Genomic DNA, 18,058 nt, shown 5'->3' with positions numbered 1-18,058 from the left:
GGGGGGAAAGGATCACATGCAGTCAACTGCCTCAGACACAGGCTTGTCTTCAGAGAGCAGCAGCTCTCAGAGTATGGCCCCTTCAGCCTGAAGTCAGGCAAGCAAGCTAGCCGTTTTAATAAACCCTCTCGGTGATTCGCCAGCACTCTTGTATTTGAGAACAAAAGAACTGTATTTTTTTTTCCCCAGCTAAGAGAACTTGTACATTAATTGGTCTTATGTGCCAGACTTAAAGTGATGTAATTTTCCCTTAATACATCTATCATCCTGATTGTATCACTTCAAAGCTGATGGGCTGAAGAAATTCTGAACAGTGTTTCTGATCCCTCTACTCTGCAATGACTTTTTAGTTAGTGTCAGTTAGAATACTTTGGAGATGGCAGAACAGCCTCACTGAAACTGGCTTAAGAGATAGGAAAGGTGGCAGACACCAGCTGACCCACCAGCTTTCGGACCATGGCCAATCTCGAGCGTACCTTCATTGCCATCAAGCCAGATGGTGTGCAGCGCAGCCTGGTGGGCGAGATCATCAAGCAATTCGAGCAGAATTCCACCTGGTGGCCATGAAGTTCCTTCGGGCTTCTGGAGAACACCTGAAGCAGCACTACATTGACCTGAAAGACCGTCCTTTCTTCCTGGGGCTGGTGAAGTACATGAACTCAGGGCCTGTGGTGGCCATGGTCTGGGAGGGGCTCAATGTGGTGAAAACAGGCCGAGTGATGCTGGGGGAGACCAATCCAGCTGATTTGAAACCAGGCACCATTCATGGGGATTTCTGCATTCAAGTTGTCAGGAACATCATCCCCGGCAGTGATTCAGTGAAGAGTGCCGAGAAAGAGATCGGTCTATGGTTTAAGCCCGAAGAACTGATTGACTATAAGTCTTGTGCCCATGACCGGGTGTACCAGTAGACGTTGGAAAAACCAGAATCCTTTTCAGCAGTACTGATGGGGCTCCTGGACACAGCTCTTCATCCCACTGACTGGATGGACTATCTTTTCTAAAGCAATAAAGACTTTGGAACTGGAAAAAATAAATAAATAAAAGAGATAGGAAAGGTTATCAGTCCCTTTTCTGAGAAGACCTGCATGAGGGACAAACCAGGGAGTGATCTATCAAGGCGTGGTCCACCAGGCATCGGGCCATCAGGGTATGGCTGCTCCATGAGTTTCTCTCTTCCTTGTGTACCAGTGTGCTGGCTAGCCTCAGGGTGCCATGTTGGCTGCAATAGTTCCAGAAGTTACATCCACAATTGACAGAGCTATGAGGAAGAAGCCTGCCTTTCTGACTTCTTCTTTAGGAACCTGAGAACCCTTCCTGAAATTGATTTGGGTTGAATTGCCTATCCACCGATATAAAATGTTTGTGTTGAAGTTCGAACTCAAGCGCCTCAGAAGGTCAGCTTGTCTGGAAATAGAACCGTTGCATGTGATTATTTCCTAGGATGTTCTGGAAGGGTTTTTCTGCTCTCATTGGCTATTTGTAAGGATGTGCCTAGGGTTGGGGATTTAGCTCAGTGGTAGAACACTTTGCCTAGTTGGTCCTCAATTCTGGAAAAAGCAAACAAACAAAAAACAATGACAAGGTAATTGTAAGTGACATGCCTACTCCCAAACCAACAACATGAAAACTAGTAAGGATACAGTTGGTTTATACCAACCATTTAGTACTTTTAATGGATTTAACCAGCTCCAGTACACACATAGCACACGTGTTAAAGTTTGCCTCCCCAGGATCTCAGAAGATGATATCTATTTGGAATGAGGGTGCTTTCAATGAATTATGTAGGATGAGGTCATGTGACACCAGTGTGTAACCCTCACCTGCTCCAAGTGGCAACCTCATGAAAGAACACTGATACTCTGTCTCCGTCAGCATTGCTATTGTACGTTGAGGAAGAGTTTGTTTGGTTTACACTTTCATATTGCTTTTCATAATCCAAGGAAGTCAGAAGGAAAGAGCTGCTGCAGGGGACATGGAGGAGTGCTGTTTACTGACTTGACTCCCATGGCTTACTCAGCTTGTTTTCTTATAGAACCCACCAGCCCAGGTATGGCATGGGCCCCCCACATCAATAATTAATTAAGAAAATGCCTTACAAACAGATGTTTCGGATGCCTCTGCTTTGTGTGCCAAGTTGACATAAGACTAGCCAGCACACACTCATATAAGGAGAATGTCCTGTGAGTATGAGGCAAACTTGGCCAAGGCAACAGAAGCCAGGACGCATCAAAGACAGGAGAGTGACAGGGCACAGGTTTTCCCTTGAGGGAGCTATCCAGCCAGCACCTTTCTCTTGGCCTTGGACTTCGAGACAGGAAGTCTCTGCTTTGTAATCTACTCACTTGGTGCTACCTTGTTGTCACAGCCCCAGGACATCAAAAGTGCAGACATCAGCTAAATGTGGGTCAGCCCACTGTCACCAACACCATATGTCACCCGTAATGAATGCTGCTCTGAGATGCCTGCTCCAATGTGAGCCTGAGATGGGAGAGACATGACACATGAGCAGTAGAGGGTCTCAGTTTAGGGATCCTGGGTTGGCTTAGGGATTTCTGAGCTGTGGGTTGGGAATGAAGTTGGACCACACACTCCTTGGACACCCAGTGTAAGAATAAAATAAATGGTAAAAATTAAACCAATATCCTCCCAACCCCCAAGCCCAGCCGCAGACCATTGGCTGTGCACTAATGTTTGAAGACATGTTATCTGCTCACATGTACATGCTCAACGTTATTTTCTAATTGTCTTGCATTTCTTTGCACCGAGTTGACTTTTTTTAAAGTCTATGTCAAATATGCACTGTTTTTATTTTTTTAAAATTTCCTTGCGTGTATATACATATGTGTGCTCAACAGGGGTACTTGCTCATGTGTGCACATGTGAAGGTCGGCTGTATTGGCTGACTTCCAAGCTTTCAGTATCTGCCGATAGACCTCCCCCATCTACGTTTTCTTCTCCCACCACCCCTGCACTGTGCACACACCGGCTGCTACATTCACTCTTGCTTGCGTATTGGAGAGCTAAACTCAGGGCCCAGAAGTCCTCTGCCCACTGAGCCACCTTCAGCCTCTCGTTTTTAAAAACAGTTTTGCAAGTTCTTTGAGAGCTTTCACAGAACGTACGTTGATCAAATTCATCCCCCGCTCCTCCAAGATACAACCCTGGCCTCTGATCTTTTTAAATAAATAAATAAATAAATAAATAAATAAATAAATAAATCAACTCTGCATCCTTGAAAACAAAACAAGAAGCTTATAATCGAGTCTGCCCCACTCCAGCCAGGCTTTGGAGGTACATAGAGTACTGAGGGTTGAAGAATGACCAGAGGTATGAGACAGCCATTCTCAACGCCATTCTCAAGTACCAAGCATCTTGCCTGGCCTTCACACAGTCCTCCGACCTCAGCTTTAGCGTGCTGAAGCCTCGAGCAGCTGTGTAGGTAGCCAGCGGGACATGAGTGCTCTGGTAGTTGGGTTGTTTGGAAAAGCAGAAAAGAGTCCTGGAAGAGAGAGGACCTAGCACCTTGCTGACTGGACGTGCAGTGGTGATCGTCTCTCCTCCTTACCTCAGTTCCCCTGTCCACAAGATGGAATTAATGGTACATCCTACGTTACAGGCCACAGTGGGGAATCTGATAAAATAATGTGTGTGAAAGGTAACTTGATGAATGCCAGATTCCTCCTCAATGTCTTTCCACTAAGCTCTTAAAAATTAGCCTTGCATTTTATTGATGGCCAGGCTGTGGGTTTGAGGACACATTGATTTGGAGATGTGGCAGGTTGAAGGCCCTCTGCCCACACACCTGGCCTCCGACAGGCTCATGATCTCACCGCCCGTGGGAGTCTGACGATTCAATTATTTGTTCCCAGAACTTGACTTCCCTGTGTACTATCTTATTTGATATGTGAGAAACAAGAAGATTCCGCTGTAATTTCTATGAATAGAACATGATTAGAGCTTTGTCGGGAGAGCAGAACAAAGGAAGTGTTTTTTACTCAAAAAGGCTTGCAATCAGCACAGAGGGGTCAGAATGGCATCTGTCCTCTGAGACAGAAATATGGCTTCCACTCCCGCTCAGAGTGACGGGCACTTGGCTCTAGCATTTCATCTCTGTGTTTAAGCTCAGTTCAGCAGCGGAATTAGCCATCTGCCCTGGGTCGAAACACAAGTCGAGCACATTCATTGATGTCCAGTTTATTGGAGCAGCAATTTAGATTTTAAACAGTAATTAAGAGGAGTGAACCAGTTTTCTCCGCTTTTTGGAGGAACAACTTGTCCTGGGGTTTGGTAGAAACAACTTCTCCAAGGTGCATTTAATATAGTAGTCCTGGACTGCTCTCCGGGGCCAGCAATCAGGGCTTTCCCATCATTGGTGTTTTGGAAAGAATATTAGAAACAGAAATTAGGGCTGGTGACACAGGTCTGTTAAAGACATCTACTGCCAAAGCAAGGATCTGTGCCCAATCTCTGGAACCCACATGATAAGAGGAGAGAACTAACTCCTGAAAGTTGTCTTCTGACCCCCACATGCGCTTTGAGGCGCTGCCACGTGACCGTACAGGCACACCTGCACCCAAACTAAACTAAACAAATAAATTTTTTGTGCAGCTAGAACAGCAACACAGGGCACTGAGCTCAGGTGCCAAGCCTGTGGCCACAGGGTCTGGGATTAAATCAGAATGCCTCCTCACAGTCCAGTTCTCCCTCAGATGGCAACATTTGTGTTTTCTGTGAGGGTTATGTCTGGGAAAAAAGATACATTTTCTGACCACAGACTTCGGTATCTAAAAATGTGTCAAACTTTCCCAGATAGGACTCCCCTGACCAGATGGATCTGCTGTGTGTGTGTGTGTGTGTGTGTGTGTGTGTGTGTGTGTGTGTGTGGTGTGGTGGCACGCACTTGTGTGTACAGTTTTTCCAACATGCTAACCCGCCTGAGCATCTGTGAGACCAATGTTGCAAGGTAATAGGAGACCAAAACAGGAAAAGATACACCTTGCAGATTAAGGGCTTTGTTTGCGGGTAAGACAATTACACTTGTTTCACCCACCTGCACATATGGGTGGGAGGTAGTCAGGCAGGAAACAGGTCAGGGTGTATGCTTGTCTTTGACTGGACCTGATAGAAAATAATGTGGCCCTGTGGGTTTGCCTTTTTAAGCCTCTGTAAAATGAGACTCCGGGCCATTTCCTGGAACCCAGGAGTAGACCTGGCCAGGGTCTGTCCTCCTGGCCAGTATTTAATTAAAGCTTGCTTCAAGTTTGGCTTACAATTGTGGAATTGGTTTTTCTTTCGGGGGACTCAGGATTATCGCATCATTGGTGTGAGAGAAGGGGATGGGGAAGCATCAAGGGTTGCCCCATTATGGCTGATGATGCTGAACAAACCGACAGCCACCAAATGGTCCAGCCCTGAGCATCAAGGGCTGCCCCATCGTGGGTGATGATGCTGGTGAACCAAAAGCCACCAAATGGTCCAGCGCTGAGGCCAAGTTCCTTTGTTGCTAGTCACTGGTGTCCATAGAGCTGTCAGCTTGGCCCGCCTTGTGAGTGACTCCGTGTGGGTGCCTGCGTGTGAGAGTGCATGAGTGTAAGTGTGCACACTTGTGCATGGAAACATTAAGTGGGAAAAAGAACAGGAATGAAAAATCGAGAACAATCGCCCAATTAGCTGTCTGTGCAATTATGGAAATGTGACATCCAGTTAAAAACGCAATGATCATTTAAAGCTAAATTGCCCATTTTGGAAGTGTCCTTGTGGCTTAGTCGTCATGCCAACTGTCTCTGAGAGTGGCGGCTGCCTGTTGCTTTTGAGAGGCAGGGCACAATAGCCTCCTTCACAGGGCGCAAATGGCTTCCTTAATTAACAAAGTGGAAGGCAGGGGGTTGGAAGAATAGAGAGTGGTGGGGAGTGAATGGGGGGAGGTGGGAAGGGAGGGCACAGCCTCTTCACTGACTTCGTAGCCTGCTAGGGTGGCCCTAGGGTGGGCCTGGGAATCCAGCATGGGCCTGGGTACTGTGGATCAGCTGATGGTCTCTTATCAAAGCAGGGTGACAGGGTGGATGGCAGAAATGAAAGAAATTAGAATATAGGCAAACTGGTAGGTCCCAGAGATTCAATACTGGTAATCGAGGCCCAACTGGTTTCTTACCAACATCTCCTGGCATTTCTGGTGTCTGAAAACCAAGGGGGAAAACTACTCCACAAGATCCCTCCCCTCCTCTTTGCTTTCAAGAGCCTGGTCTCATGGACTCACTGTCTCTGTCACCCAGAGTCCCTCCCCAGGACACACAGGAACCTTTGGCATTGTTCCCTCTTGGCATCTTGCCAAACTCCTGTCCACCATAAAGAGAGCACAGGCTGGAATTCAAAGTGGCCCCCGGTTCCCAAGTATGTTCACTTTGCTCCTCAGAACTCAGTCAGAATGGTGGGGAGAGGGCAAAATCAGTTTAAATGCCTTTAGGTCCAGCTTCTGACAGCCTTCCACCTGGAGTGGCAGCTCGGATCCAAGCTCTGCCTGTCGGGAATGCTTAACAGGCAAACTTACAGGATAGGATGCTCGCCCTCCCACATTCACTGCTGCATTCATAGCTCACGGTGAGCTCAGTGAGAGGGCATGAACACGCACCTCCTTCAAAGAGACAGGGTCTGGACTTCCTGCAGTTTCTGCTGCTTTGCAAATGGGGGATTTGACCAATTCTTTGAGTGTTCTGAGCCTTGTGTGTAAAATGTGAAGTAAAATGGTAGCTACCCCACTCATTATTGGGAGGAGTAGTTAAGCAAAGGAATCAGATGGGCCTCCTTCCGTGCTGGTGCGTGGGAACTACTCAAGCATAAGAGTGCATTTGCTCTGCTATAGATACACTTCAGAAGGCTGGCTCAGCATCAAAACTGGGATTCCCAGACAGGACCCAGCAATTATTTAGCTTTGTGCACAGACCCTGGGGCCTGGATGCTGAGAGGGGCTGGCTGGCCCACCTTGTGACTCATGATCTTCGTGGAATCTTCCTGAGAAGTATCTCTGCGGATGATATCTTCTACCTGGAGCCCTTTAATAGCTGCTGACCACCACAGATGGAGCTAGTGTGTTTTTGCACTGCTAGGGAGTGAATGGGGTAGCTGTGTAAGGTACAACCGCATCCCAGCCCCTTCCCTTCCTGTGAGCTACATTTCAGCTTGAATTACTGCCCAGCCACTTCCTGTGATGGCATTCCCACTGGAGCAAGCTACCCCTACCGCCTGCCGCCATTTAGACCTGAATAGCCTCTTCTTCCTTGTGGCGAGCTGTTTCAGGTGACCAAAACCCATTTCTTGAAATTAATACCACTAGTACCATTCCTCCACTACTCCACACAATAACACTACTTAGCTGACCTGGGATTCAGCTGCTTTCCCATCAGGACAAGGACCCTGACCTATTAAAGGCCTGGATCAAGGCCCGAGTGGAACAGAAACAATAAACACACAGGATGCTGGCCGTGAGAGAAAGGATGTAAGGACTGTTTGGGTCAGGGGCTAGGATTCATCCCAGGTCTAAAGATGACACAACAACAGAATGCAAACAGATCTTACATGCATATTTCATGTCCCAAGGGAGGCTTGGAGGAGGTGACAGTCTCCAAGATGGCTGGACTTCAGGTGACTGTGGTTCCTGGGACCTCCCTTTGTTCACTTCCTGCCTTCTCCATCCTGCATGGACATCCTGGCAAACACAGAAGGTGCTTGCAATCTCTCTAGCGCCTGTAATTGTCAGGTCCAAGGAAACTCCAAGTGCTGAAAGGCAGACCGGACAAATGGCAGTCTATGGTGCCTATTAGCATAGCAAAGCACAGGCTGGCCTTTGGGCTCCCTCAATATCACACACCTGTTAAACACTTCAAAGGCCACACTGGCATCCTAGCCCTTCTCACCTCCTCCCTTACCTTAAACTCCCTCCAGCTCACAAGCTTGCTTCCCCTAGCTACTCACTCTCCTTATAACATTCTCCCTATAACCCTGTTCTCTCTGTCTGTCTGTCTGTCTCTGTCCCTCTCCTTCCCCCTTCCTCTCTCTCTCCCTTTCCTTCCTCCTCCCCCTCTCCCTTCCTCTTCCTCCTTTCCCCCTCTCTCTCTCTCCCTCTCTCCCTCTCCCTCTCTCCCTCTCTCCTCCCCTTTCTTCTCCACCCCTCTGCTCGGCTCTTGTGTCCCTTCTTGTCATATCCAGTGCTCTGGCTACGTCCAGTCTACATCTTTCTCTCTTGGTTCTGGACTCTTCCAGATGCCTCTCATATCTACAATAAAAACCTTTCCCTTAACCATACCATGGAGCAGGCATGTTGTCAGTCTATACAGTAATATCTCTATATATTCTAATCCTTCACAAACAGTACCATCGACTGGAGACCAAATATTCAAACATATGAGCCTATGCAGGACACTCTCATCCAAACCACCACAGCTAGGAAAGCAGTCGAATGCTGTTAGCAGAACTTAATGGGCCATCCTAGGAGGAGCTTGTAAGACAGTATTGCTGGGAGCAATGTAGAAACTCAGCTCTACAGGTTCAGGGAGAGAATAATATAGGTGGCTGGGCAAGAGGCTATTCTTTTGTTATTTTGGTAAAGAGTGTGGCTGCTTTCTGCTCTTGCCCTAAGAATATGCCTGAGGCTAAATGAAAAATTTCATTGGTGGATCCGATCTCAGCATAGCCTAATATTGACTCTGTTGCGTGGTTATTAGTTATCACTCATTCGCTGGTCTACGGTGAAAATGAGCAAATGGGTCAAACTGTACAGTCTGAAGAGAAAAAGAACATCCAAAAATTTAATGCCGGAGCTAAGACTTGTGCTGGAAGAGATAAGGAGATGAAGCCTGATTTACAGTGGATTCAAGGGAAGCTTGTCCTCAGGCAAGATCCTGCCCAGTCAAATTTTCAACTTGTGAAAGGAATATTAAAGAGTTTTCTGCAATAACAAACAAACAAACAAAGGAAATCGCTTGCAAGTGTGATTCACGGAGGGCAGGGTCCATTCCACATGGGCAGCCGAACTTGGCAGCAGTATCCACGTGGTTCTGGCTTTAGAGTTGTGAAGGGCACAGGAGTAAAGGGGCTGTGTGGAATCTTCCTCTAAGGTTAAGGAGAGCCAATGACACCAGGCAACGTGTGTCAGGGGCCCTGAGGAGAGCCAGGAGGGGACAAGAGGTCCTGAGAGGTCAACGTCTGAAGCTCTGAAAGCAAAGCCTGGGTTGTGCTGGAGATTCAAGATGTGTGTTAAAGCCATGAGATGTCTGCCGGGTAGATCTGCAGGTAGGGAGTGGAACCAGCCCAAGAGAGAGAAGTGTGTTGTCTTCAGCAAAGCCGGAAGGGAAGAGCTGTCTAAACTCTTTGATATCAAAATTGCAAGAGTCACAGTTTGCCCTGTGGGGTTTTGGTATTGCTCTGCTCCAGTATTTCCCACCATGCCCTCTTCCACTCCTTTGGAAAGGCAGTATATAATCTCTCCCATCAGATTTTGAAGTGTGTAATTGATATTTTGACTTTATAGGGCATCACGGTTAAGAGATTGCCATGAGTCTCAGAAGAGACGTTGGGTTTTTAAACAGTGTGGAGGCTAAAAGACTATGGGGACTTTTGAAATTAAGCTAAATGCATTCTGCATTATGATATGGCCATGAGTTGATGGGGGCCAGGAAGTGGAATAGGGTGATGTGAATGGGAATAGCCCCCATAGCTTTGTAGACCTGACCACTCAATCGGTCCCTAGTGGTGGAAAGAACCATTTGGGAAGGATTTGGTCTGTCCTTATTAGAGGAAGTGTATAACTGGGGGTGGGTTTGAAGTTTCAAAAGGCTCATGTTATTTCTAATGTGTTGCCTGCTTCCCAGTTGTAGACCAAGATGTACAGTCACAACATTTTCTGCCACTATGCCTTTGCCCCATCAACACGGACTCTAACCCTCTGAAACCATAAGCCAAATAAAATGGTTTCTTTTATAAAGTGACTTGGTAATGGTGTTTGGCAATAACAATAGAAAAGGAACCAACACAAGAGGGAAGGTGGACATGAGGAAGGTGACTATCAGTGCCCAACACTGTCATCAAGAATGCAAGCTGCCGGGTTGGGGATTTAGCTCACTGGTAGAGCGCTTGCCTAGGAAGCACAAGGCCCTGGGTTCGGTCCCCAGCTCCGGAAAAAAAAAAAGAACCAAAAAAAAAAAAAAAAGAATGCAAGCTGCCCCATTTCTCAACTCAGTGGCTACCCTTAGAGGCTCTTTGAAGCCTCGGGATGGCTGTGAGATGGGGTACCTAAACTAACACTGGACTCCTCATGAGGTGAGGCCAGAGAGTAAGAGATCTCCCCTGAAATGTCATTATTTCTCCTTTGTTTGCTGGGCTATTTATGGGCCCCACAAACATCCAGTGGTGGTCAGAAGAAGTTTGGAGCTCTATTGGAAAGGAAACAGTGAGAAAGATTAGTGTGGAGAGCAGGCTGGTCCTGACAGATACATATTCATACAAGTCCCAGGTTTTAGGGCTGGGACTTTTTCTTATTTTCTGAGGACTTGTGACAACCTTGTTAAGTAGGCATGGACTGGTTTAATCATTTGATCAGAGGGCACAGAGAGATTCAGAAATGGCTTCAACAATACAGGTAGAAGAATGGCAGGTCTTTCTTTTATTCCCCTGCCTTCTTGGTGTTTGCTCATGGCTTAGTGTCCTATGAAGACCCCAGAGCAAGATGGGGACAGGGATGGTCAGACTGTTTACTCTGTATGTAGTCTTTAAGTAACTGTTCATTCAAGAGTAACTCCTAACATGAATACTCTGGAACTTTGGTGCAAGGCTGTTTTCTTGTCCTGTGCAAGCCGCTTTAGGACTCACTTTTCTCTGGGGTCACCTCTGCCACCCATCCATCCACAGATCTCTCTTTGTCATAGTTTCCCTTCCCACCTTGGTGATACTTTTGTCCCATAGCTTCTCACTGATGTGGGTTGGTGACAAAGCCCTTCCAATGTGGGTTTGACAGGGAAGGTTCTCCTGGTGTGAGAAGGTGGAAAGAAGGACTTCCTTCCTCAGCAGAGAGGCCAGGTCAGCTCTTGGGAACCCTCTGAGAAGAGCGGAGGGGATGAGGCGGAGGGGGTGGCGGCGGCCATGTCTCAGTGTGTAGGGGGTGGTGTCCAAGTGTCAGCTCCCCTGAACCAGGTGTGCAGCTTTGTTCAGAAGGAGATGTGGATCCTTTTCGCCATTTCCCTGTGGAGGTTTTGTGTGAAATTAGGGATTGGAAACGGAGCTGTCAAAGAGCTTGCTTTAGAGCAGTGAGGGTCAGGACTCTCCATCTTGGCTTAACTTTTGCTCCTGGAGTCAGGCAAGGACATCCCCCTTTCTTATTTTCTTCACATTCTAGTGGAAGAGCCAAATCAGAGAAAAATCCATTTTCTCCTTGCCCCTTTTGGGAGGCTCCCTGCTCAGGTGACATTGAGACCAGCTGCTGAGAGGTCCACATCCTGGCCAGCGAGTAGGATGTGGCATCTGGGTCAGCCTGGGTCTTGCCTCTTTCCTAAAGCTCTTTTTTCCTCTATTCAAAAGGGTGCCCTAAGCTTAAGTGGGTGCCTCTGGGGATCTCTTCCTCAGGCCCCACCCCATGTTCTCTTACCCTTCAGTGTAAGTTTGCCTTTCTCTCCTGATTCTCTTGTCATGCAAAGTACCAAGTGTAAAAGTGCAGTAAAGGGTGAAAGCTTAGTGAATGGAGAGGGTCCCTCTAGTGTCCCTGACACAATGCCATGGAAGATGATCTCTCCTGTATTTCTGACACAATGTCACAGCAGATGGCCCCTCTTGTATCCGGGACACAATGTGGTGAAAGATGGCCTTTCTAGTACCTCTGATATACAGTGCCATTGAAGAGGGTCCCTCTAGTACTCCAGACACAATACCGATGAAGATGGCCCCTCCAGAATCCCCAACACAATCCTGTAATTTCTTCCTGTCTGAAACCAAGACCACGGAAAGGCAGCACATCCATCAGTGACACAGCTATCTTCTTCAGAAAAGGAGTCAGGAGAGTCTGAATTTGACTTCCGGCTTCCCCCAAGTCAAGAAATCACTAAGTGATCTCAGTCCGTTCCCTCTCTGACTTCTCACAGGGAAGGAGTGTCAGGTCCACCAGCTATGTGCGTCCCACGTCTTCATCTCCCCACAAACCCCTGCTCCAGGTCTGAAAGTCTTAGGACCATCTTATCCCATAGCCAGAGGCAGCCCGATTCTTAACACTGTGCCATCACTTGACAAGACAGATGTGAAAGTGTTAGTGAGGCAGAGCTGGCATTCCAATAGCTCTCAAAGCCATGTAACTAGGGAGGAGGTCTCCAGGAGCCTAGCCTTATGTTTCAGAGGAAGCACAGCTGCTTACCAGGCTTTTTAGTCTCCCAGAGCCTCGCTCTGATTAAGGGAATGGTATGCGTGTGCTTTCTAATTCTCCTGATGTTTCTGACAAGGTCATTGTTCCTTAATCCTAAAGGATTTGAAACAGCGCTTATCTGTTGGACTTGTGTTACACGGCTTCCAGAGTTCCCATTAGCTAGAAGGACATTAGCGTCCGGGGATCCTGACAGGACTAAGAGGGGGCTGCCAGGCCCAGGACAAAGGAGAGAAAGGACTCGAAGAGGACAATTATTTGAAACAGTGAAACCCTCATATTCACGGAAAAAACAGTGAGACCCAGGGGTGCATGGAGTGAACCAAACAGTTGTCAAGGAAGCCTCAGAGGCCATCACTACTGCCCTAAGTCTCTTAAGGTGAAGCAAAGAAAATGACTCCTAAACTTGTGTACAGAGAAAAGTCTCTTTTTCCAGTTTACTCCAGAAAGTCATCAGGTACATGGTGAATCACTATACATCCACTAAGAGTAACATTATAACATTATATATCCCCATTAGTCCAATTGCTTATCTTCTGTGTTTGAAATTTAGGGCCCTGTAATAATTATGGGGGGCAGTCCTGTGTATTATAGGGTATCCCAGCCTCTACCCCAAAACTGATGATGACAATAAAAAAAAAGGCACAGTTAAATGTCTTCTGGGGTCAAATGTGTCCCTGCCTGAGACATGCTGTAATGGAGTAATATAGTCCATTTTTTAAAATTAAAGTGGTAGCACACTATTTTTTTGTCCGAACCACTATTTGTTGTGTGAGTGCTGTATGCTAGGTATTGAGTGAAAAACGTCACAGATGGGATCTCGTTTATCTGTGGCTAGTCGCTTACCCAATGCACTCATTTTCTCTTATTGGAAGACACAAAGCAGCTGAATGTCCCAGTTTTTCTAGTTAATTTCCAGATTCTTCTCCTGGCTCTTGCCTCACCCAGGAAGCTGGGGAGACGGTGCTGGGAAATGTATTTGTCAGGTTCAGGTTGCTGTAATCAAACATCTGAGGCTAGTTTTATAAAGAAGCTGGTTTAGATCACAGTTCCAAGAGCTGCAGGTTCTACCGGTGCAGATTTTGAGGGATCCCTTTTGCTGCGTCACCTCAAGATGGATAGTAGTTGTGGGGGCATTTGTGGAAGTCAGAGGTCCCGTCAATAACAAAGAGGACGGAGGGAAAAAGGGAAGAGGGAAAAAGACATATGGAGAAGGAAGAGAGAGGAGGAAGAGGAGGGAAAGGAAGAGGGAGAAGGAGAAGGAGGGAGGGGAAGGGAGAGGGAGAAGGAGAACGAGAAAGAGGGTGGTGGTGAGGGAAAGGGACTGATGTCCTACAGTGCCTTCTGAGGCTAACTCCCAATTAGCCTAAAGTTCTATCACTAGACCCCCATCTTAAAGATCTCACCTCCCAACAGCATCACATTAAGGGCCATGCTCTCAATACACAAACCTTTGGTGAACACATTTGAACTATATGGAACCACAGCAAGCAAGGAGTCTTGACCCTGTCACTTCTTAGGGCTGTCTGCTCACCCTGTTTGACCTGGGGGTCTCTTCATCTACACGATGAGGATAATAGTTCTGCCAGGCAAGGTTGTGAGGCTGAAAAGCCAGAATCTAGAATGAGAGGTGCGCTGGCTGGTTTTCATCAACTTGACAAAAACCAAGACGTATCTGGGACAAGGGGGATCTCGTCCCAGTAATTGACCATATCCGGTTAGCCTGTAAGCAAGTCTGTGGGGGCATTTTCCCGATTGATGATTGAAGTGGAAGGGCCTAGCCTGTTATGGACTTTAGTAAAAGAGACATTTCTGTTCAGCTGTGCTACTCCTAGGCAAGTGGTCCTGGGGTGTATAAGAAAGCAAACTGGGAAAGCCATGAGGAGCAAACCAGTGAGCAGAGCTCCCCCATGACCTCAGCTTCAGTTCCTGCCTCCAGGTTTCTGCCTTGAGTTCTGCCTTGGCTTCCCCTGAGGATGTACTGTAGTTAATAACCAAATAAATCCTTTCCTCCCTAGGTTGAGTTTGGTCGTGGTCCAAGAAGGACATCTATCTGCTCTATTTACCACCATCTACTCAATTCCTGGATGCTGGTTCTTCATAGACGATAAATACATACTCATTGAATATCGGTTGATGAAGAAACGTCTGCTATGGTCACAGCCACTGGTGTGCACACGTGGCCAGTGAATGCTGAACATCTGACTTCAGTGCCACCAGGCAAAAGCTAGCAGCTGCAACCCGCAGCCAGAAGCCCTCAGGTACAGCAGCATCCGACGCCTCAGCCCTGGAGGGAGCCTGCGATGTGGAGGACGAGAACAGTCAATAGTCACAAGATCTCAGAGACTGCAAGCTTGACAGCCCCAAGAGACAGGGGATCAGAGTTAGAGTCACCCTTCCAGCTATGGTCAGCTGAGCTCTCGAGCCTGGAGACATCTAGCCTATTGCTTGGGCTACAGAGAAGTTTTAAGATAATACTTCTAGGTAAACTATTCATACACATAAATACATTTTTTTAAAGTGTAAAGCTTAGAACAATGGACTTTAGTAAAAGAGACATTTCTGCTCAGCTTTGAAGTATTTAGTAGGAGTTAAAAGCGATTAGGCTAATTAAAGTCTGTCTTGTTCCAATTCAATAAGTGCTCCTTTATTCACTTCATTGTCCTTTATGATTTGGATTAAGGTTTGTATGCATTTGGGAAAGGTCATATTTGCCATTTGCTCTGAGACTGATGGGTGACTACAGAGGGCAGACCATGAGGGATGCTAGCAGGACACTGGGCTCCCTGATGTCACATCCCATCTCCGGCCCTGCCATGTCCTGGCACTCATGCTGGGTGTGTTTGCCACTGTGGCCTCAGTTTCCTGGTTTATTTTTTTTTTAAACATTACATGTGTGGGTTTTTTGCCTACATATATGCCTGTGCCCCACATACAAACATGGTGGCTGCAGAGGCCACAAGAGGGCACCAGATCCCCTGGAAGCAGAGTTTTAGCAGTTGTGAGCCATTAACGAAGGTTCTGGGAATCTAACCCAGGTCTTTCCCAGTAGCCCCAGTCTCCTCATTGATTTAGCCACAGGGTCTAGCTGCATATCTCAGGCTGGCCTGGAACTTGCTATGTAGCTCAGAACGGTTTCAAAGACACATTCCCATTGTCTCTGCCTTCCAAGTTTTAAAACTACTCATTCGGGTGGCCCCACCCAATTCTGATTTTGTAAAGTGGGGTAAATACCAGTGTGAAGGTTGTGTTAAGCAGCCAGAGAGCTAAAGTCTATATGTAAAGTACCTGGTGCACCATGTGGTACAAGGACGGAGGTGTCAGATGATGAAGACCACCTCTCTTCTTCCTTCTACTTCAGTCAATAACTTTGTTTTCAGTGCTGGAGATCAAACCCATAGCCTGGTGCAAGTTGGACATTTCCAGCCTCGTGTTCACTCTATAGCTCAACTCACACAGTCAGGACTGGAAGCTGGAGCCTCTCCCTAGCAGACAGCTGCCCTTTCCCGGTCTGCTCTGCCCTGAAGGGAACTGCATTCTCAGGCTCCCTGGCAGCAGTAGGCGTCTGGTGTGTGCAGAAAGACTATCGAAGGGGTTAATGACAAGAGGTTAGACAGCAGGAAGCAAGGAGAGGATGGGGTGGTTTTCTGGGCTTTTCTTTTGGCAGTGTCTGTGAGTGACAGTTCATCTTGAGAGTGGATGTAACAGAAAGATGCTGAGGATGTTAATAAGACACATTTCTGGTTGTGTCTGTGAGAAACAAAGAACTAAGAGGGAACCTGCTCTGAATTTGGGAAGCACCATCTAATATGTTGGGGAAGCAATTGATGAAGAAGAATGAGATACATGCCAGCATAGGTATATAGGTATTCTCTCCCCCACCCCCACCCCGCACCATGCCTGTCTATTTCCTGCCATGGCAATCAACCCTCTACAACTGTAAGCAAGCCAACAGTTAATGCTTTCTTTTATAAGAGTTGTCTTAGTCATGGTGTCTCTTCACAGCAATAGAGCAGTAACTAAGACAGTAGCCTTCTGTGTGGAAGGCTAACACTTGTTTTCACTCAGGAGGATGTTATGTGAACTATTTCTTGGGAGACGTGAACAGATGTCTACCCACCAGAGACCAGGAACTGACAATAAACCAAAGAAACAATACAGTCTAAATCCAACGTGGTGAATCACAGTTTATTAGGGTTATTTATAGGATTATGGGTGAGAGTTTACTTACAGGAAACTGGATATCTTAAAGTCAACTGTTTTCTAAACTTCCCAGCCTAGCACAGGTTACAACTGTTACAACTGTTGCAACTGGAACCTTGGAGCCCTCTGTCTGATTTTAAGGTAGCTTGTCAGATCAGAGAATCTCTTCTCAACAGATCTTACTGCTTAAATAACTTTGAAGAGCTAGGAGTCTTATACATCTGGTAGGTTTCAGGGTCTTCCTGAGACTTATGAGTTTCCTGGGTCCACCCCCACCCCCACCTCCTTTAAATTTCTGAATCTTACCAAGCTTCCCTCCTGGATGGAATGTTTCTATTCAGAGAAAATTGCTCTATGACAAGAGAATGTGGTGAATCTCTCAGCACACCATGTTCTAGATGGACAAAGCCAGTGTTATCTATGTGCCTGCCAAGCTTCTGCAAGGGGCTAAAGTAGTATAGTCTAGACAAAGACACACTCTCTAATCTTGGGAAGGATACACAGCAATAGCCCATGTTTTGAGTAAGACTTCCTGGTGACTGTCAAGTCTTAAAATGCCTGTTGTAAAAGATCATGTGGCTAAAGCTTTAGAAGCTAAAGCTTTGATTTTTAACAAAGAAAATCATACAATCATGTATATATACACATGTAAACATATATATATTGTAAATATATATTATATATATTGTAAACATGTGGAGTTGTGGAGGAGTGTGTGCGTGTGTGTGTGTGTGTGTGTGTGTGTGTGTGTGTGTGTGTGTACGTGCACATTGGAAACTGACTGCAGCTTAGATACCATGCTAAGATCGTATTTATAACTCATTTGAAGTTTGTTCAATAGCCCTCACTTAACTGAAAAAAAAAAAGGATACTCAGAGAGAGGAAGGAACTGTCTCACAAACCGACACAGCTGGAGACTCGTGTTTGACCTGTGTTTGAACCAAGTGTGAGCCCAGAGTCCATGCTCTCCTCACTGGATTGGACTCAGGTAGTCAGGCTTACACAACACATATGTTTGCCCACTAAGCCACCTCGCCTGCCTCTTTTTTTTAATGTTCTTGATCAAACATCTGACAAGAAGCAACTTCAGGGAGGAAGGGCTTACTGTGGCTCCCAGTTTAGGAATGAATGTAGCCTATCATGGTAAAGGAGGCATGCTGGCAGGAATATGAGGCAACTGGTCTCATTATGCTTGTAGTCAGGAGGTAGAGAGTGGACAGGAAGTACGGATGGGCTATAAGACCTCAAGGTGTCCCCTGTCCCAGTGACCCACTTCCACTAGAGCCCTCAGCCTCAGTTTAGCCCCCAATGGCATTCTGCTACTTATTGTGGCATGTGAGGAACACAGAGTTCGAAGTCATGCTGTTTGCTATTTGTCATTGAAAATAATATACTCACTAGGGGGATGTGCGCCCTGCTTCTAATCCACTCTGTGGGACAAGTGTAGGGTCTAAGGGG

The 18,058-nt window shown here is 46.7% G+C and overlaps 1 pseudogene; it reads left to right on the top strand.

Annotated features, from left to right (window-relative positions):
- Window positions 1-436: 436 nt before the first annotated feature.
- Window positions 437-911, top strand: Nme2-ps8 (NME/NM23 nucleoside diphosphate kinase 2, pseudogene 8; annotated as a pseudogene).
- The last annotated feature ends 17,147 nt before the right edge of the window (window positions 912-18,058 follow it).

The sequence above is a fragment of the Rattus norvegicus genome, chromosome 8, assembly GCF_021556685.1.
Source record: "Rattus norvegicus strain SHRSP/BbbUtx chromosome 8, alternate assembly SHRSP_T2T, whole genome shotgun sequence".
NCBI classification, from domain to species: Eukaryota; Metazoa; Chordata; class Mammalia; order Rodentia; family Muridae; genus Rattus; species Rattus norvegicus.
Note: the sequence above shows the minus strand (reverse complement) of the source record. Positions and strands in the feature narration are given on the sequence as shown.